Below are 21,867 nucleotides of genomic sequence, written 5' to 3' on the forward strand. Positions count from 1 at the left end.
TTTCCTAATAAAAAAAAGCAGTTTCAACGTGAACAAGTGAAAGTTTTCAATGCGACATCACACATTGCACTTGGCGGCTTTGGAATAAATTATATGTACACCCAACAGCAAAAGTAATAGACTAATGATCACATTACCATCAGCGTTCCTTTCTCTAAATTAACAGGATATAAAATTTAAAAAATGAAAACTGAGATGGGCAATTTGCCTATACTCTTTGTCGTTGGATGTAGTAGTTTTTCACACGTGATACAATATGCAGGTTTATGAATAATTTTTTTGCATTTAGCCTACCATTTCCTTATATTTTGAAACATTTATACCAGGAATTTTCATAATTATTAGTTTGACCAACTTCCAGAATTGCTGAAGACTATATACGTCCTTACATCCACGCTACCCCTTCTACATTCATTGCGTCAATATTCGAGATTCATAGCTTTCAATCGTCATTCTCGTACACTCAACAGCAAAACTAATAGGCAAATTGTATTTTACAAATTTGAGCAATAGGATAATTATGAATTGAAATAACTTAAATAGCCAGACAACATTATCTCCTTCGCATTCACAGAATATGAAGAGAATTAGGGATGGTTAATTTACCTATCATCATTTTTGTCATTCGTTGTACAGTCACAGACACTGCCGGCTTGTAATGAATACAACGACTTTCAATGGAATCGTTACAAGCCGGCAGTGTCTGCGACTGTACATTTTAAACTCAAAGATACTTACTTCAACACAAATAGTCACTACGACTTTGAATGTAAATAATTGCAATAATTTTGACTTTCATAGAGTAAATTTATATTTAATCCTTTTTTACATTTAGTTCCAAAACCTAAAATCGCCCCAAAAGTTAACGTTATAATAGTGTGTGCACAATATTCATTATTTTGAGTCTTTCTTACAAAATGTAATCATACGAGAAGCCTTCATACCGAGAAATAACATATGATTTACACTGCACAAGAACTGGACGAATTTAATTTAACCAATTACAACTAACGCCTTAATTACATTGATCACAATTCCATTTCTGTGTTGTATGCATGTTCACTTAGCAAGATTTTGATACTTTTTCAAGCTGAATGGAGGAAAGGAAAATAAACTGTGCATCTCCTTCCAAGGAAGTAAGAGTGAATCTTACAAATGGCCTTTGGCAATGATGTCCAAAGGCCAGAAAGCACCATGAGGAAGCATTTGCTTTATTACATTCAGATTAATCATAAAGTACAGATGAACACAAACAGTACATCAGCAATTACAAATACCAAAGAACTTACAATAAATAGGTAGGTAAAAGGTAATTAAGATTGTAAGCAACTCTGGAAAGAAGTCATGCAAGTACGTTACTTCCATTTCTACATCATAACATGATTAAAATATCATTCATATCTACATTACACACACACACAATATGTATGTAAAGGTACTTTGAAATTCACAGTGGGACAGCGTCTCAAAAGTGGGACAAAATCTATTTGTTGAAATAAGAAATCAAAAAAGGTAAATTTGGTTCAAGACATTTATTTGAACATTTTGTGTCAAAATTACATTGAATCTGATATGGGAGACTTCTTATGATCTTCTCCCAAACTACAATCATTCGAAGTATGTGACAGATAGATTTAGATATTAAGCATAGAAAAGAATTGAAAACTCAACATAATATTTACATGTCAATGATTTAAATTCAATGTTGTTCTTAGACAGCGCCTGCAGTGGAATATGTTATCGGGGGGATGTTCCTATGATTTAATATGTGGCAACGAGACAACTTGGGGGATGCTCTATGAAACTTTTGCTACCTGGGGGAAACCGTTCAACTCGCCCAGCCTCACTTAGAACCCTGCTCATAGATAAAAATCTAATTTTAATGAAATACCTCAACAAGAAATAGTGTACAGAGTAATAGCACAGATTAATAAGATCGCTTACTTCCTATCTCTCCTTTGTAATCTGTGCGTATACCAAACCGGACATGTGGAGCCACCCTACGGCTGTTTCGAAACGTAAAGCGTTGTCATAGCAACCTCTCCGCCAATCATATCTTACTCTTGGCAGTGACAGTTGAATGCGTCTCAGCGCAATGATCCGCTCACCCCACCCTTCCATTCCTGCTTTTATTTTCTGCTAATAATTCGGGACATATCTCGTAAGGTCGAATTAATTATTTTATATAAGCGCATAAAAATGTTCTACAAGAATAAATACCATTGTTCAGTTAATGCACGTTACGTTTGAATGATTTCTACATCTAAGTTACGAGATATACAGAATAAGTAGCCCAGAAGCACAACATACGAAAATAATTTCAAGTTCCTGAAATTCCAGCACGTAAATCATTCCGTTGTGCATGAAAAATGGTCCGTGTATTATCTGTGGTAATAAGTATTTTTATGTCGTATTCTCCCTATTATGCGTTGCTTTTCTGACATTTTGGGCAAATCGCTATTTTATCTTGTGTAAACTGTACGGCGATTACTTTGTTCGTAGATCAATGCGTTTTACCCCTCCCTCGTCGTTGTTTATTTAGCGTCGCATTTTTTCAATTTTAGGCTAATCGCGACGATGCTATGAAAAATTGATGACACAAAGAAAGCTCTAACAGGGATTCGAACCCAGGACCCCTGCATTAACCGAACAATGGTGTTTATCCTTGTAGAACATTTTTATGAACTTAAATAAAATAAATACTACGACCTTACGAGATATGTCCCGAATTATTAGCAGAAAATAAAAGCAGGAATGGAAGGGTGGGGTGAGCAGATCATTGCGCTACCCAAAGTGTTCTAAAGGGCGCTCGAGCCTTGTTGCAACATTTCCCAAATTGTCTCTTTCTCTTCATAACAATTGCTGCACAGTTTAACGTGGGTGGCAATCTGCAGGATAGAGAACACTTAATATCAGCAACTGTTTCTGGTGCAGTCACTGTAATTTTCTTTCTTGTGTAGGCCTACCATATTCAATCGCAAAATGTAGACACTTCTGATTTACCAACGTAGAAAATTCCATTCATCTGTCTATGGCCTCATAAAACGAAAGACAAATGCATCCACTTTCTCTGCAATTGATATCAGTGGAGTACCCTGAGAGGGGGGAAATTTGATGCTGAAAATGCCAGGGAAACAAAAGACAGGATTCGAAGATTTTGTCTCAGGAAATAAGAATAAATCATAAAACGTATATTAAAAACTACTGATGGAACATTAACGCTATTCATCTAACGAAACCATTACAAATCGGCTGGCGGCTTGTAGGTATGAAATATACTGGAATAAAAGATATATACATATAGTCAGTCAGTACTTGTTTTCCAAACTTAACCACCATCCTAAGAAAATTGGGGACCTACAAGTGAGTAGCGTAACCCAGTCTGGGAAATCTCCTATAACAGCTGAGGGTTCGATGTGCTGACCCTACGTCACCCCATTACTGGTTGAAGATCTCCACACCTCTAGGTAGGGTTGTGGGAGGCAGACTGGCAGTCAGTTGATAGGCCAAGGACCTTCCAGGGCTGTAGAGCAATGGATCTCAACCTTTTTCAGTCGGGGACCTACCTTGAAGGATATTACACTTCATGGGACCCATAAGATGGGAACAAGCGGAATTACTTTGTAGGGGTGTGCACCTAGTCTATAATCATATATTTGCTCTTTTACAACAACACGGCCTGAATTTAAATTGTTAAAACAATATATCTAAGTAATTTAAGGTAATAGGTTTTTAAGACCTAGTTAACAAAGTTTCGAACCCAACTTCCCGACCCACCAAATGTCCCCTCAGGACCCAGGAGTTGGTCGCACCCTATAGGTTGAGAAACTATTCTGTAGAACCATGGGTTATGTTATGCTGTAGATGAAAGTAAATATTCTACACTACAGTTAATTTCTATCACAACTTACATTCGTCTCATACCCTTAGGTATGTGGGATCTTTTGGGAATGTAGCTCACTAATCATCATTCATCCTTGATGGTAAAGCACTCTCTTCTCGTGGTGAGCTTGGTGGTAAGGCGCTAGAGGTACTAAATTTACACACTTGAATGGCAACACATGACACTTGAGTTTCACACCCCTAAAGATTGGATCAGCATGGGTAATGTAAGGATATACCTGTCTCTGTACTGCAACTGAAGATCTGCCGTGAGAGGTTATGCCTGTGACCGTACGTAGAGTCTGACTTGCGACTAGCGTTAACACGCTCTCCCTAGAACCTCCTCCTCTCTCTCTCTTCAATCGTAACTTGCTCCTCAATAATCGAATTAGAACTGACCCCGAACTCTCTGCCTCCCAGACATTTATTGCAATTCCATTTAATAAACAAATGCACAGTCAGGCCTGTAGCCTGTTTCGTCTGTTTACAGCTGATGACCAGGAAGAGCTTCGGTGCTGTCTGACACTGCATTCCTGTGATGTTTCTGAATATTTCCTGATTGGAAAACGATGGTTGAATGACTGGAAGTTGGAGTTCGTTCTCCATAATAATTAAAAGATACTACGGATCGTTACGCATTCAGTGTTCTGTAGATGAAATAGTATTTTGGACAATACGACATAGAAACTAGTTCAGTGCCATCTGCCATGAGAGAATAGAATAAAATAATAGTTATGAGTGACACAGCTCATTGGGGAAGTTATCAAACAGAATAATTTCTGGAATAAAATTGTAATTGTTATAATTCTAACAGTCTATTTCTCTGTAAAAACTACTATGATGGTGATAATGAATAGTTATAGGAAAATAGAGTAAGAAAAGGTCACACCTTACACAAGTTAACCTAGAATGCCTATACAGCAACTACCCCATCTCGAAGTTGTACCTATATGGAGATGCATAGTGCTTCGGATCCCACTTTAAACTGTAGTTCCAGTCCCGATTGGCCTTACTGTGAATAAAGTTGACTTAAAACACCAAATCAATCAATCAATCAATCGAAGTTGTATGAAATTTCACTTTTCTGGTTTGCATGAGAGTAATTTCAATCCATTTCTAAAAACGTGTGAATGTTTGTAAGATATATAATTAACTAATCACTGCATGCTTATTCATTTTAGTATTTGTCAAAAATCCCTAATTTTAATCTAGAATGGGAGTAGGAGTATGTCATAAAAGCGAGTTTTGTTCGAAGTTACTTACTGGAACCACTCTACATATTGACTACAATTTCATCATATGGCATTACATATTTCATAGTTACACAAAAATCTGGACTCGAAAATATGAATGTCTTATAATAAAAAACAAAGCAGTCATTGAGTATGTAGGATAAAGCTAGATAAGCACACTCCCAGCCCCCCACTCCTAAACACACACACAATGGAATTAAAAGTACACCACTGAAAGATCTTATCCTGCACAGATATGTATTTTATATATTCATATACTTAATACAGTACTAAAATGATACAATCCATGCATTCAGAATAAATATTGCACATGAATTTTTTAAAGCTAATTAAAAACAAAAGAAATGTGCAAATTTCCAGCTGATGACAAAGAAACCAACAGTATTTTTTGCAATTTACAGAGATTTCACACCAAAGTGACATGTGACATATGCCACTTGGAAATGAACCAATCAACAGCAACATTTCACTCATAGTGGATGCCATATTGACAAAATCCCTGCTACTTCTAAATAATGTCACACATGTTTCTAGTCAGTCTAAAAGAAAGTGAACATAAAGAGTTAATAAATAATCATTCTTTCAAGCTTCACACTATCAGGTCGATCATTGGTGCATGTTTCTCATACCATCCTTTCCATCAAGAAGTAAATTTAACTTGGCTTCGTATCGAACATAGGTGTCTCACTCATGATGATTTGCTGCAAGGGGTAGACCATCCAATGTGTCATGTTTAAATGTTAAGTGATTGGCTTATTCCTACCTAATGTGTAGATTATACTTTCCTCAAACTTTTGATTTTACCAATTATTGACCAGGTTGGGAGATAATGACAGCACTTTAATAAATGTCATTACCTTTTTGAGAAGAGCGAGGCTCTTGTACTGTCTCTGAGGAAGTTCGTAGTTTTGTGTATATCCTTTGCAAGTCTTTATAACATTTCACTTAACCTTTCTCAAGGGGCTCTTCACACCCATTTTTTTAACTCAGGTATGGGTTCGATACCCGGTGGAGACCCATAGTGTTTCGGATCCCACTTTAAACGGTAGTTTCAACCAAATTAGCCTTTCTGTGCATAAAGTAGACCTAAAAGAACAGTTCAAACTCAAGTAAGGATATTAGATAATAGGATTCTTCCTCACATACAATGAATGGCCCAATATGGTCATTATGCCTACAAGTCCCAAAATTTATTTCAAGCATCATACTTCTAATTACACATATAAATTGTATTGTTAGCATTAAACATATGGAATATAAAGTAAAAGACTATAAGAAATCCTTAAAACCCTACATCAAATAATTTCCACTGTATTGAATATTATCATAATATTGTTAATGAAATTCCATTAGACAAACCATTGTGTCATACTGATAGGTTTCTTGGTCGGACACTCACTATGGTGACATGTTATACTTCACCAAGAATGAATTTACATGTTGAAATACTCCAAAAGAAGAGAACAGTTTCAGAGTAAGTACATTACTCTTAATGATTAATTACTCATACTGTGGAAATGTAAAACATTATATTCTATTGCTAATAACAAATGTAAGGGAAAATAAACAAACACGTTGTTATTCAGGTATATATATATTTATTGAATCACTCGTAATTAATATATTTTGCATAAGGTATGATAATCTCTTTGAGGTCCTACAGACTTTCACTGGAATAAAAGTTACTGAAATTATTAAAGCATCATTAACACACTCAACAAACATTTCCATAGTAGGTTCACATATGTACAGTCTCAAACAGAAAAATATGTGCATTTTATTTCCTTTAATCAAACTTTTCAAATATTTTACAGGACTGTTTAGCTGAAAATCATATCTTTTTCATCCATCCTGCTTGGAATATTTAGTGAAACATTAAATACATTTGTTTCTAACATCCTCAAGCAATGTATCGTGTTGTTAGGTGTTATGTACTTTAAGCAAAATTTATCTCTAAAGCATATATTTTTTTAATGCAGAAAAGGGAAAATACAATTTCTTATGCATGAGCCATATAACTGATGACAATGTTATTCCATAAGAAATGCAATATACTTACTTGGTTCTACATCTGGGTATGCATCATGCACTAACTTATTTCTATTAGAACTCATAAACATTTTCTCTGAAAAATTGTCTCCACAAACTCTGTAACTTTTGTATGTTTTGTGCCTGAAGTCCTTTCGCCATATTTTCTCCAACTATATCTCAGCTCTACGAGAAAAATAAAAATAAAAAAATATTTTAGAAACATATAACTATGCAAGACAAAGCATTCTGCATTTTATGTCACTCAAAAAAGATAAATTCCAAGATGCAAGAGTTGTTAGTGAGCTAAGGTCAAAGCGTGTCAACACAAAGAAAAGTTACTGAAAATGAATATGCATTAGATCACTATCTGTATCTGTTGAATAAAGTAGTGTCAAATGTATAAGGGTCCATCCTATGATAGCTCCTTCAACAATTGCGCAAAATCTTATTAGCTTGTCACCATTCAATTGATTTATTTTTACTCAATTTTCACATTATTTCTCACCGTAACTACTTCTTATGGCACCATACAGTGTGTGGTAATGCAAATAAAAAAATATTATAGATATTGCACTAAACTTCCTAACATATGAAGCAAAGTTTTACCACATTATCTTTTAGAAAGAGTCCCTGAAGCTTACTGCCTAACCTACAACTGGCTAACAATGCAATTTTTGTCATTAAATGGATCATGGAATCTATTCCCGGGAGTGCTTTCAAGGAAAATGTTATGACACAACATATTTCTGAAGAACATACCAGGACAGGAAATATGTCAACAAATCAAAATCACCCATACCATCTAGTAGATCAAAGCCCATGACCAACAACAAGAGCTATTACAGCAATAATATTAACTACAGGTATAATTAGATGATTCCATCAACAAAATATATTATTATTAATAATAGGAGTAACATCCATAATTCTGTAGGGTTGGATTAAAGCACATAGATTAAAATGCGATTTGAAACAAAAAATCTTCCTCCCGTGGCACCAGTGAGAAAGGATTTTTCTTTACAGTAACACATGTGTAAATGTTCGTAAAATATTTTGCATATATTGCACATGTAGGTTAGTTACACTCATTTCGTTTCCAAAACTAGCGATTACTAATGATTTGGTTCAATGTATGCTTTCGTAGTTAGGTTAGGCAGGCCAGGTTTGGTTCTCTTAGCATTATAAATAAATTACCTAATTCATTTTACTAAGGTTCCGATTTACTTCTACATTAATTCCCACTAGTCTACGGTACTTACAGTCCCTTGTCAATGGAAAATACATTGTCCTTGGGAAGCGTGCAAGCTTGCGTAAGGTAATTTTTTAAGTTGTTTTTTCAACATAAATATTTTTTTAAAAAAATCCAGAGTGCTAATTACTTTAAGAAAGGTTCAAATTTCGTGTGACAATGATTTCTAAAATTCTACGATAATTAGTCTTCTTGCTAAGAGAATTTTTTTAAAAAATCATAGAACGATAGGAACCGTTACCTTAGGTTTCATTGCTTTAATATTTACACGCTTTTTTTCATCTCCTGTACATGTTGACAAAGTTTTAAATGCTAGAAGAAATAAACTTCATGCAGAAGCGAATAGGAGCGCGATAACTTGCAACTTTCTGCATTACAACATGCACAAATGAGCTTTTCCGAACTTCAAACAAACTTCAAGTCATTCCTACTATTCTCGTTGGCTTCCTATCCTCCTGTGTAACTTATAAATAACATTAAGTTACAAAATCGAACCTTTAATCTTTCAGACGTTTTTTTTTTTAACACATGTCCTTTTACTTAAATGAAGCAAAATGCAGAATACGAAGACATGCTAGGAATTATTCTCCGTGGAAACTAACATTATGGAAATTATTTTTACATAAAGAGCGAACAGAATTCATAAATAACTAACCTTTCAGGATATGACAGAACACGAACACAGCTCTGGATTCCTCTTCTGACAGTTTTTACAATAAAAATCTGCACAATAAGCCATTGTTTCTATTTTTTTTTCTTCTACATCCTTATTAAAATAGTTAGTGTACGTCCATGACAGATCATATGGAACGATGTTACGTCATGTAGAACTAGTGACTTTAAAAATACGATTTTTCTTATACATGTTTAAGAAGGGAAAGGCATTTAATAAAATACAAAATCACGTACAAGTGATCATCATTGATTAATAGATACATAAACTAATTTTTTAATGAGAAAATTAGGATTTAGCATCGATGGTGGTGCCGACTGGTAGCTGGTTAATTCATGCACGAACAAATGAATTCCGAAATTAACCTTATTCGGATTTTTGCACCAGTGCGGGAGGCCTGGTAATAGTTTGTATTACTTAACATTTCTTGGTACTAACTAACTCTCTAGCCTTCTTGAACCCTAAGGTTCATGGCTGCAGCAACACAGGCCTTCCATCTGTCCCTATCCTGAGCAAGATCTATATACTCTTTTTCATCCCTACCAATTTCCTTTAGATCCATCTCAACATTATCCCTCCATCTTCGTCTTTGTCTTCCTACTGGTCTCTTACCATTAGGTTTCCCAACAAGAATCCTGTAAACTCTTCTTTCCTCTCTCAATCGTGCCACACGGCCTGCACACCTAAGTCTTCTTGAATTAATCATTCTGATAATATCTGGACATGAATACAAATTATGCAGTTCTAAATTATATAACCTTCTCCACTCACCTGTCGTCGCATCCCTTTTAGGCCCAAATATTTTCCTAAGGATCTTATTTTCAAATACTCTCAATTTATGTTCCTCTTTCAATGTAAGGGATCAAGTTTCGCATCCATATAATATTACAGGCAAAATTATTGTTTTGTATATTTTAACTTTTAGTTTCTTAGATATTAAACGAGAAGACAAAAGTTTATGAAGAGAAAAGTAACATGCATCTCCTGAATTAATCCTCCTTTTTATTTCCTATTTTATAGCATTTTCATTTGTTAATATTGCTCCTAAGTACTTGAATTTGGAAACTGGTTCAAACTAGTTGTCATAAATAATTAGATTTTGATTATTACCTAACACTTGGTTTCGGCTTGTAAGCATATATTTAGTTCTCTCTTTGCTAACTTTCAAATCTCTCTCTTTAGCTGCTGTTTAAAATATTTTAGCATTCTTCTTAATTGTATTTACATCATCCCCCAGTAAGTCTACATCTGCATATGCTACAGCTGAGTCACACAGTTTAATTTAGTTTATTTTACCTTTCTAACAGCGTATTCTAAGGCAAAATTAAAGAGCAATGGAGATAATGCATCCCCTTGTTTTAACTAATCATGAATTTTTTTGGTACTACCACTGTTCATTAGATTTGTCCACCTGTAAACCTATTTTTCATATCTTTCCAACAAGATCTAGAAATATATTAACGATAATGAGTGAAATTAGGAAAATTTACAGAACACCTCAAATATTGAGTAACAGACATTTTTTCTCCATGAACTATAGGAACAATAGGTTCCATGATCAACAGAAGCACAGCAAATAGTAAATCTTGAAGACCACCATTTATCCTTGAAAGATGTGGTCGAATTTGTCATTCATTGTATTTTTCACATCATTTCCTATTCATTTTAGCATTTATAACAGATCTGTTTCCGGGAAAAAATGCGAGTGTTTACCCTGCACCTCAAACTACGTACTTAAGAAAAGATATCAGAAAGTAAATGCTTTGTAGGATATAAATGCAATTCAGAGATCAATATTAACTTTTGAAGAAAATTCAACTTCTATAATCCTAATATTTCCACTTCGAGCATATTTGCATTGCACTGAAGAGCAACTCTGTGTAAAGAAGGTAACATGAGAACTCCGGAATATCTTGACATGCCAAATTTTAGTATTTAAAGTAGCATATGCTTTAGAAACCTGTCTAATGCCAAGACTTTCATTGTGATATTTGTTGCAAACAAATTATTACAAGTTTCTTGAATATGGTAAGATTTTTTATTCATAATTAAAATTAATAAATTTGCAAAAATGAAATATCTGGTAGCACATTTTTTAGGTGCTCATATTTAAAAAGGGGTGGATGCCAATCTAGGTTAGAGGGTTGACACTAAGTCAACTTGATGTGGAAACTTAGGCAGCGTTTCTGTCAGCAACACATCTCATTGTTTTGAAGTTTTGTCCCACTTTTGGTGTCGCCTGTCCCACTGTGAGATGCAGTGTAACCACAGAAGTACCACATAATAATCTTTTCTGATATCACCCCAATATATTCAAGCACCATCCGACGGATATGGGCTTTATACACAGGTGAAGGCAAAGATGGATCCTATGGTGCACAATGTGGTTTGGATGTTTTAGTCAACACACTCAAATTACACTCGAAAATTAGATTGCAACACTGATACAAACATTGCTTCCAACAGATACATTTCGCTTACAACTGGAAGAATTCCATCACACATAAAAACCATCCACTTGAAGAAAGGTAGACTATATACACGTGCTGTCATCGAAGCTTGTCTGCAGATATAACCTGCTCCACCCACGGAAAGCCTAAAAAATGAGAGAGTTAACTATTTTATTCAAATTGAAATGTGTTTAATTAAATATAAATTATGTCAATAGCATATTTACATGGTTTTATTTGTATACAAACGTTAGTACACTAAGTTTGTTTCTCATAATTTTATTTTTGTTCTGTTAGAACTTAAATAACTAATTTGTTTAGAGTGGAAAATAAAAGCCTTTGAATGTACTATTGTTTCATTTTAATTACTAGCAATTTTCTATTGTCTATATCACTATATTTTTCATGAAGATTGATACTAAACCCACACCTCAAATGAATCGAACAAAACCAGGCAACGTTTTCAAGAGTGGAACTAGTTTTTTCTTCAATCTATACTTTCTGTCCTTTAAATATGTGTATAGTTTTCAAATCAACATTTGATATTTTAACTGTTGACTACATATATATTTTATTTACTATTAACAATCTTATCTGAATACTGATTACTAATAAGTGATAAATGAGTCAGTTTGTTAATGTTATCAGAAAAGCCAAGTAAGCTATTTGAAGCAGGTGGTCCCAAGTTTCATATCAGATTGAGGCACATAGTAGCTCTGATACTACTAGAAACTGTGCATAAAATTGACTTAAAAATAAACTAAACAAATAAAGCAAACTGAAAAAAAAAACCAGTATAGAATCTAATATTGAATTCGGAAACTGTGGAGCAAACCGAAAGTAAACAGAATACCATTCAAACTCTAAACTGTAATATAGTTTCTCTGATTTAGTGATTCCATACAGTTACATAGGCAGAAGAAGATAGCATCTACAACTTATTTCCAACTTCATCTGCTCTAAAGAGAGCAATACTTCCACCACTTTCAGTAAGCTGTAGTTGTTCTTGGAGCATGCAATCGCAATGTGCTCCATGAATATGAGGTTGTTCCGATGGACAAATGGGACAATAGTAGAGCAATCAACCCGGTTCACCAACCGAAAATGAGGCTCGGTGAGGCTCGCCTTAATAGATTTCTCTCGTAAGGCATGAGCCTCATTTTCTCGCAGTGTTACCAACTCCTCACCCGAAAAAATCACCAAGGTTTTTGGGTCTAACCTAACCTAAGGCAAAGAGTTGGCAACACTGCAAAGCAAGCCTCAAACAGTGTTGCCAACTTGTTCTTGACCTATTTTTTATTTTACGACGTTTTATGCACTAAACTAACCTACAATGAGAGTAGTGCAATCAACCCGGTTCACCAACCGAAAATGGCGCTCGGTGGCGCTCGCAGTGTTGCTAACTCCTCACTTGAAAAAATCACCAAGGTTTTTGTTTTTGGGTCTAACCTAACCTCAAGCAAGGAGCTGGCAATACTGCTTGAGGCTTGTTCTGCAGTATTGCCAACATCTTACTTGAAAAGTTACCAAGATTTTTGTTTTTGGGTCTAACCTAACCTAAAGCAAGGAGCTGGTAATACTGCTTGAGGCATGTCTTGCAGTATTGCCAACTCGGGCAAGGCGTAGCCTTTTGGGTGTATGTTAACCTCACAGTGTTGCCAACTCGGCGTAGTTTTTTACGCTGTATAATTTTTTAGCTTTTTTGTGTGTGAGTGTATATGTGTTACCAACTCGGCGTAGCCTCTTGGGTGTATGTTAACCTCACAGTGTTGCCAACTCGGCGTAGCTTTTTGGGTGTATGTTAACCTCACAGTGTTGCCAACTCGGCGTAGCCTTTTACGCTGTATAATTTTTTAGCTTTTTGTGTGTGAGTGTATATGTGTTGCCAACTTGGCGTAGCCTTTTGGGTGTATGTTAACCTCGCAGTGTTGCCAACTTGGCGTTGCTTTTTGGGTGTATGTTAACCTCGCAGTGTTACCAACTTGACGCAACCTTTTGGATGTATGTTAACCTCACAAACAGTGTTACCAACTCCTCACTCGAAAAAATCACCAAGGTTTTTGGGTCTAATCTAACCTAAAACAGCTGGTAATTTTGCTGAGGCTTGCCTTGTAGTGTTGCCAACTTACTCGAAAAGTTACCAAGATTTTTGGGTCTAACCTAACCTAAAGCAAGGAGCTGGCAATGCTTGAGGCTTGGCTTATAGTGTATAAAGCAATTTGCCAACCTACTGGTATTGTCATAGCTTTTTACGAGAGAGAGGAGAGAGGGGGAAGAGTTAAAACAACTGGCAGCTGCCAACACCTACCTACAGCTTTTTTTTTGTTTGGTGTAACCTCTAAAGCAACTGGCAAGTTTGCTTGAGGCTTGCCACAGTGCATAAAACAATTTTTTTTGCCAACCTACACACACTGGGCAAGGAGAGCCGGCAACAAATATATACTGTTGTAAAAGAGATGGATGGCAGCATAGTATGTGTGTGCGTGTGTGTGTAGCATTATTAACTAGTGTTGGCAACCCACTTACAACTAAAAAAAATAGAGATGCCAACGTTGCTGTAAAAGAGAGAGACCTATCGTGACCTTTGTAAACCTCTCTCGGGGGAACGATGTGCCACACGCGCGCGCGTTGGCGCCTTTATTATTTTCGTATTGCATACAATATTTATTGTGTTTTTTTTTTTTTTTTTTTTTTTTAGGATGCCTGGCCCCTAACCTCGCCAGGGTGCGTGGTGCCCAACCCAAAAAGGTTCTAATGGCTGCGGCTCTAGATAACCACACCTCTGTAGAGTTTCACGTGTTTTTTTTTTCCCCAAACTTCCATGAAACCCTACAGAGGACCTCCGTAATGCATGCAACGTGTACTAACGACTCTAGTGTTATTTGATGTTGTAATATTTTTGGATATAGAGTTTTGTGAGATATAGATAATAATAATTATGTTTATTATAATATTTTTTGATGAAGATGGAGAATGTATGTGTGTGTTACAAATAAAGTTGCATGTTTTTTTTTCTAGTGTGTGTGTATGTGTATGTGTTTTTGATGTTCGACAGCATCTGAAACGATAAAAAAAGAATTTTATTGTTAATTTTCTCATGTAAAAACAACAACAACAAAATTTTTGTGCAAAAATTCTGATTGTCTCGTGCTATAGTGCAAAAACTGATGAGAAAAAAGATATTGTAACTCATAACTGATGAAATTAATATTGTAACTGATTTTGAACTAGTGAAATTTTCGTATTGTGCTATTGAAACTGATTGTGCTAGTACAGAAATTTCTTATTGTGCGAGAAAATAGGTTAAAAACTTGTTAAAACTGCTCTGTGACCCTCTCGTTCTTCACGTCGTGGACGAAGGACTTCTCGGCGACCAGGATGACACTGCATACGGTATCCTCGGGCAACGGACTGTTGAACTCGCAGACGACCTTGATGTTGGTTCGATCGTTGACCACCACCTGCTTACTCTTAGATGTGTTGATGACGAACATCGGCCTGCGGGTTTTGAATTCGCTGGGCGTGTAGTACATGTCCATGCTCCCCTCGGTCACGCGTTTGAAAGAGGTGTAAGCTTCGTAAAGTTTGAGGTAATCGTCTTTGGTCATGTCGAGGTTGTAATTCTCGCGCGGGAACACTTCGTTGCGTCCATTTTTCAGATAAACGTTCTTGATCTTGCAGTTGTCGAACTTGCTGGAATCTTTTTCCTGGTTGTTATCGCGCCCGGTCTGAAAGAGCACTACGACGAAATCTGGCATGTCGAACTGTATGTTGTTGAACTGTGTCGTCACGTCGAATTCCATGTGACTTCCCGACGCCATCTTCTGCACACACTGGTAACCGTGAAAGTGAATCGACACCTGCGGACTCTTCAAGATCTCTGCTTTGTACTTGAGGGCGTAGTTTGTTTCGTATTCTACGATCGGCATTCTCAATTCCATGCTCCGGATGACGCACTTGGCCGCTTCGGGTAATGTGTTGGCTATCGGCGTGCCGTCGGCGTTCAAGTTGGTGTATCGCATCAGTGCGTTGTTGTCGTTGGCTGCTCTTCGAAAAATGACGCGCAATCCTCCCTTCCACATGATCTCCTTGTAGTCCGAGAAGAATCCCGGCAGCAGACGCATGGGAAAGAGCGCCGTGTGACTTGTCGTCGATATTTTGGTCCCTGCTTCGAAACCTCCCGCCTGGTAGTATGCTGCGTCTGTTTTGGATAATTTCAATGTTCCCACTGCCGTCGACGTGATGCCTGGATAGTCTATTCTGTCTATGACGGTGTTGTGTTTCCTCACCTCCACCTGCGAGAACAGGTGAGGCACGAAGTTGTCAACGAGTATCAAATTTGCATTGGGCGGAAACGCGTCTCCGCTTTCCTTCTTCACCACGTCGAATTGAAGGTAGAGGTCCGCTCTGTGAGGATGAACGAACCCATCCCCTACGTCCACGTCGTATTCGATCTCCCTGTTCGCTTCGTTCAAATTGGCGAACGTGCGACGGTTGGGAGGAAAAGATTGCAATTCGTAACTTTCGATTTGCTCCATTTTCACTATGTGTGTTATTTATTATACGTTGATCTCCACGATGGCAGTGGTTGTTGCACCTGCGAAATCCACCACGTCTCCTTTCTCGTTCGTCACCACCAACTCTATGTCGTCTATGCGGTTGCGGCATACTGGAAAATAGATCGGCGAAGAGGGTGTGTAGATGATCGGTTCCATGAATTCGGAACTGGGTTTGAACGTAGCTATGATTCCCGTCTGCTTGTGACTTCCTAACAATCCGTCCGAGGATTTCGTGATCATGCCTTCCGCCACGTTGCAGTGAACGTTTAGAGTTTCTATGGCTAGAAATTTAGGAATGTTGGTTGCCGTGTGTTTGATGCCAGCTTCGAGTTTGGTGTTGTTCTCGAAACCTAAAAGTTCTCCCATAGTACCCAGGTTTATGGTTTCCGTCGCCGATAGGATTTCCACTCTGTGCGTGACCGAATTTTGAGAAAGGTACGTGCCTTTGGGTAATTGAGCTTGCAAAGTGGAAAGATTGTATTGGCCTGGCGTGACGACAATGTGTTCGCTTCCGACGCTAATTTTGTTGTTGTGCTGCGTGACGTTAGGTATGAGGTACATGCTGTAGAATGCACGCAGAGCTACGGATTTAGGATAGACGATGTCGTCGTGCAGCGTGAGTTTCAAGATCGAAGATTCGCTCGTGAGATGGAACACGCCCATCGTGTTTAAGATTCCACAATGCTTTTTGAAAATGTTCCACCGATGGGTTATTTATTTTAGACATGTATGCGAGCACGGAGAGGCATAGGTGGCCGCAGTTAACATCGGTGAAACCCTGGATGCGTTTGTCATTATAGTAGAGGTTGGCAACACTGAGATACTTCACCAACCTGGCAGGTGGTGTGCCACCGAACGAATCGAAAACAAATGCATTGTTATCGTCAATTTTGAGGTAGCATATCCAATGTGTACCAGGATTTTTGTAACTGTCCAGGTTGACCACGCCATACTCCCTTTTCTTCACAGCAGAGGGTAGAGAATCGGACATGAAAACACCCCTGAAGTTTTTTATTCCCAACAGTTCGATCAGAGATTCAATATCGAAGTTGGACAGGGCTTCTTCTCTTTTATATATTTCTTCAAAGCATCGAGGTTGTTTTTTTGTTTTTTGGTTATACCTTGCCCCTTCTTCTCCATAGCCAGGTTGTGACGTTTCTGTTCTTCCAATTCTGCCTTGTTCTTCTTCGAGTCGATGACGGTTTTTGCGATGGCGGCGCTACCGCCGGCCAAACTTCCAACGGCCCCTAATGCTGCCAGGATGGCTGGGATGCTGAATATGAAACCTCCGATCTTTTGCTGTTTTCGCGAACGCTGCAAGCGTCTCAATTGAGGTGTGCTGAGAAGTAATTTCATTCCGTGTCCTTTCGTCAAGCAAGAACGTTTCTTCTCGCGTTGTTTCTTGGTGAGTAACCCATCGAGGGCACCTAGATTTTTCAGATTGGAGTATGGTATCTGGTACACGACACCCTTGGGCTTCATGATGATGCTCTATATGCAATCTTTACGGTATGTTATTTATATATATGTTCTGAGATTTTTTTTTGTTTTGTGTAATTTTTTTTCGGTATGTTATTTATATATAAATGTTCTGAAATTTTTTTTGTTCCGTGTAATTTTTTTTTCAAGAATATACTCCGCGCAGAGCCGTTACACATATTCTATTACATGCTTTGTTTTCTTACCAAGAAGTTCCTTTGTACCCTTGTACACGATTTGAGTTTTGTTCTCGATTAAAATAGCTAGCTTCTCGTCGGATAACATGTTAGCGTATCGATCTGGTAAAAATAGACTGTATTGTGCGTTGAGCAACAGACGCGCCTTGGGGCCATACTGGGTAGAAACAATTGAACCGGAAGTTATCGTGTAAGGTTTGTCCACTTCTAATTCCTGAATTTTTACATATTCGACTGATGAATTTAGCATTTGTTTTAATGCTTGGGCGTCTAGTGATTGTTTACTCATTTTATAAATGGCAAACACAATTGGAGTTTTTTTTTACGTAGTGTTATTTATATACCGAAGAAATTTTTTTCACGGTTCGAGAAATTCTTTTATTTCTACACACCCCATCCAAGTTTTTGTTTCGTGTTCATGGCGATGGTGGTGCCCAGTGCTGCAACTCTTTCTCCCAGCGAAGCGTCTCTGCTAACGAATCTTTCGAAAGCTGCGTGCTCTAACTTTCTGTCTGCTTCGTGACGTGCATCCAGATCGGAGCGAGTGGTGTTGTAGGCGATGTCGTGATCTTTGCATGCGGCGTCCAACGGATTCACACCCTTGTCTCCTCTATCCAATCTTTTCTCGAGTTTGGTACCTGGTCCGCAGTACTGGTAGCCAGGTAAATGCATCTCGAAAGGTAACTTGTTGATGATGTCGTTCACGAGACCCTTTCCTTCGGCCACGTTCCAGAATCTCGGAGGCAGCGTGTTGATGATTTTAATGAGGTACCCTATGCCCTTGTCGTCGTTTACGATGAAGTTGGAAAGTTTTGTGCTGATCATGTCCACAATTCCTACCTTCTCGTTGTAGAAATTACGATTGCCTGCATTCTCCTCTCCTGCAATAACCAACAACCTGTCTATGAGCTTGCGCACGTCGTCCACCCAAACGAATTCTTTGGGTAACGTGTTGTAGAGTTTGACGCCGCTGCCTGTTTTCACCTGGTTCCATATCGGCTTGATGAGATTCCTGTATTTTTCGCCGCTGCTCGATTTCACCCTATTCTGCGTAGCGTCGTTGTTCTGGTACAAGGCGTCCGTCATGATCAGAATTTCCTTGTAACTCTGGTAATCTTCTTCGGTGTAATCCTTCGGCTGCTTTTTGGCAACGAGTTCCCACAGTCCCACCGTACCCGGATACCTGTTCCAGCTATTCTTATCGCCTAAATTGACTTTAATGTCGTTGCCTTCAAAAGTCACCTTCGATTTCCCAATCTTCCATACCACACCGCCGCCTTCGTTGGTTTCCATGGTGGGATACAATCCGAACACTTCATCCTTGTCGAACTTGCCCGTGCTCAGGTAGTCTCGTGCCAAAGGTCCCAACTCGATCTTATCCAAAGACGACGACGTGCTGCTTATGGCTCGACGTCCTGGCGGTACGTCCTTCAGTTCGAACGGCGTTGAAGGAATGCTCGAAATAGGCGTGGGTACGGTGTAACTTTTAGCTGCAAGTGGTACGAGTTCGTTGATCAAATTTTTATTTTGTTCTGTGACGCCTTTAATTTCTTTACCTAGATCGCTGATGGCATCGATCACAGGTTGATCTTGACGTTTCTTCTCTTCGTAGAATCCGCGATTCTCGGATTTCCAACCTTTGAAGCGTTTCGCGAGGTAGTTTCGCAACTTGAGATTTTCGTCTTCGATTTTTCGTTTCGCCATAACGTTATTTATACACGTTGTTGCTCACAACGTTGCAACGTTTAGAAAGTCGTTGATTTTGTTTCTGTATTTTCCATCGTTGGGTTTCCTCGTCATGTCGATCGTCGCGAATCCGAAATCGTCACTGTTCCAACAGTGGGAGCAGCAGCGTTCCGAAAATTGATTGTAGTTCATGTCTCCGCCTACGTAGTCATCGTACGCGTGCTTGAGGTTGGTGTGATCTTGACGAAACAAACATATGAAATTAGCGTTGTCACGTACTAACTGTTTTGGAATTTTGGAAAACGTTTGAGCTAGGAAGAAGCAATCTATTCCTTTGTGACGACCTTGCGTGAAAAAATTGCGAATTTCATTTTGATTTTCCAGGATGACATCGTCGAACACAACGACTGAATTTTCACGACAATCGTCGAGTGGTTTTATTTCCGAAGCGAACGTTGCAATGTCCAGACCATCGTACAGTTTTATCAGTTGCTGGTATTTCGCTTGTTCGAGACTTTTCGAAAATACGTAGAGGTGCCTGTTCTTCCAATCTAACCAATTCGGTGCGAGGAGAAAATTGTCCACGAGCAGTGTCGTTTTCCCACACCCTGAAGGGCCTACGATTAGACAACGGATGCTGTCGGGAAGCAACTCGCCGTTCTTTTTTTTCGTTTGACTTTCCGAATCAGGTAGACGTTTCACGACATTCCACGCACTCATAGAATCACTTCGTTCGCGTCGATCCAACTCTTTTCCGGAAGCCCCAGCCATTTCACCAATAGTTTGTCATCTTTTCTACGCAATACTTTCTCGATGAGGTATGTGTCGGGGTGTTTTGTTTTAGAGAGTTCCTCTTCGTAAAATCTTCCTTTCAAAATCTCGTCGCTACTATCTTTTATTATATACGTGTGCCGGTTTCCGGGTAAAACTCGAACCACCGTAAAAAGTTCTGTGCTCCAGTTTCGTGTGAAACCCTTCTCGAAGGTGCGTTTGAATTTACTGATCCTCACCTGGTCTCCAATTTTGTATTTTGATTTCTTGGTAGTCGTGGGAGTGTACTTTGGACAGTAAACTGTAGAAATTAAACGCTGCTCGTCGGCCTTGGTAACGTCAGCTGGCTTCATGCCTATCGTTCTGTGTACCCTATCATTATAGGTGTCGACGAGTTCCGGCAGTATGTCGACCCATTTGTAATTTCCTCGAAGCGTGAATCGTTTCCACATGTGTGTTTTCAAGGTTCGATTAAATCTTTCCACGATGCTGGCTTTGATGTGACTGAAGGTTGAATAATGTCGAATGTCGTGTTTCCGAATAAACTTTTGGAATACGGCGTTGTAAAATTCCTTCCCCTTGTCCGTTTGCAAAAACCGTGGCCGTCTGCCGCTTTCGCGAAAAATTGTCTTGAATGCTTCCGTGACGCACGTTCCCGTTTTGGCTTTCAAAGGTAGAGCCCATGCGAATTTCGAAAACGTGTCTATGACGGTGAGGAGATACTTGTTGCTCTTGTTCAATTTATGTACGTTTTTCAAATTGCCGCTGCTCATCTCCACGAGGTCACTTTGCCAGAGGTCGTCGATTCCCTTGGTCACTACCGCCAAACGTTCGTAGTTGCGGCGTGCAGGTTTATGCAATTCTTCGACGATGGCTTGCCTAGACATTTTTTAGAGATTACGTTTGAAGAGAAGCACCAGCGTGATGGGATTCAAAGAGGGTGGCACTTCGCTCGTGTTTTGAATGATCAGCTTATCGCCGGCACTCACGTCAAAAACGGTGAGATCTTCGTCTTCGTGTATTTCATATATGTTGCGCGTTTCGTTCCAACGTGCCAGAGGAATGTTTCCTGCTTTCTGGACACCACGATTCGATATCAAGGTCATGGTGGGAACGCTAGCTTTTCTGCCGTGAGACCAGTACGAAAATTCATTTATCTGAATCGTGCCATCGAGGAGAAACTTGTAGTACGGATGATAAGGATGTAACATGTACAGTTTGTTACCTTCGACAAACGTGGAGATTCTCTGTTGATTGGGTACGCTGTTGATTTCGATGGCTTGCAGAGAATGCAGTTTAGCGAATTTAGTATCGACGCTAACGAGGTTGCTGTGAAGCTGTCCCAGTGTATTTTGTACGGGCAACAAATGTTCGACGATGGTATTTGTTACTGTAGAAAATGACGGTTTGATTTTCACTTCCACGTTCAACTGCTTGAAGTTTTCGTTGAGTTCTTGCAACTTGGCACCGAAAGAGGCCAGCGTCGATTCCTGCGTGGATTCCAGCACTCCAACTTGATCTCTGATGTTGACGACAATACTCTGAAGATTCTCGACTTGATTCAATTTCGAACTTTTCTCGGTAAGATCGTTCACGATGCTTCGCATCTCGGTAAACTGCATGTGAAGGTCGGCGAC

At 38.6% G+C, this 21,867-nt stretch overlaps 1 protein-coding gene across 3 annotated transcripts in view; it reads right to left on the reverse strand.

Moving 5' to 3' along the window:
* Positions 1-10,835: 10,835 nt before the first annotated feature.
* Positions 10,836-21,867, reverse strand: part of LOC145996504 (uncharacterized) — a 44,443-nt gene continuing 33,411 nt past the window's right edge. For all 3 annotated transcript variants that reach the window (XR_014442782.1, XR_014442781.1, XM_083133008.1), the window contains one exon: positions 10,836-11,684. The gene's annotated coding sequence lies outside the window, so the exon portion shown is untranslated. The remainder of the gene's footprint in view (positions 11,685-21,867) is intronic.

This window comes from Lepisma saccharinum, chromosome 12, assembly GCF_977018435.1.
Source record: "Lepisma saccharinum chromosome 12, izLepSacc3.1, whole genome shotgun sequence".
NCBI lineage: Eukaryota > Metazoa > Arthropoda > Insecta > Zygentoma > Lepismatidae > Lepisma > Lepisma saccharinum.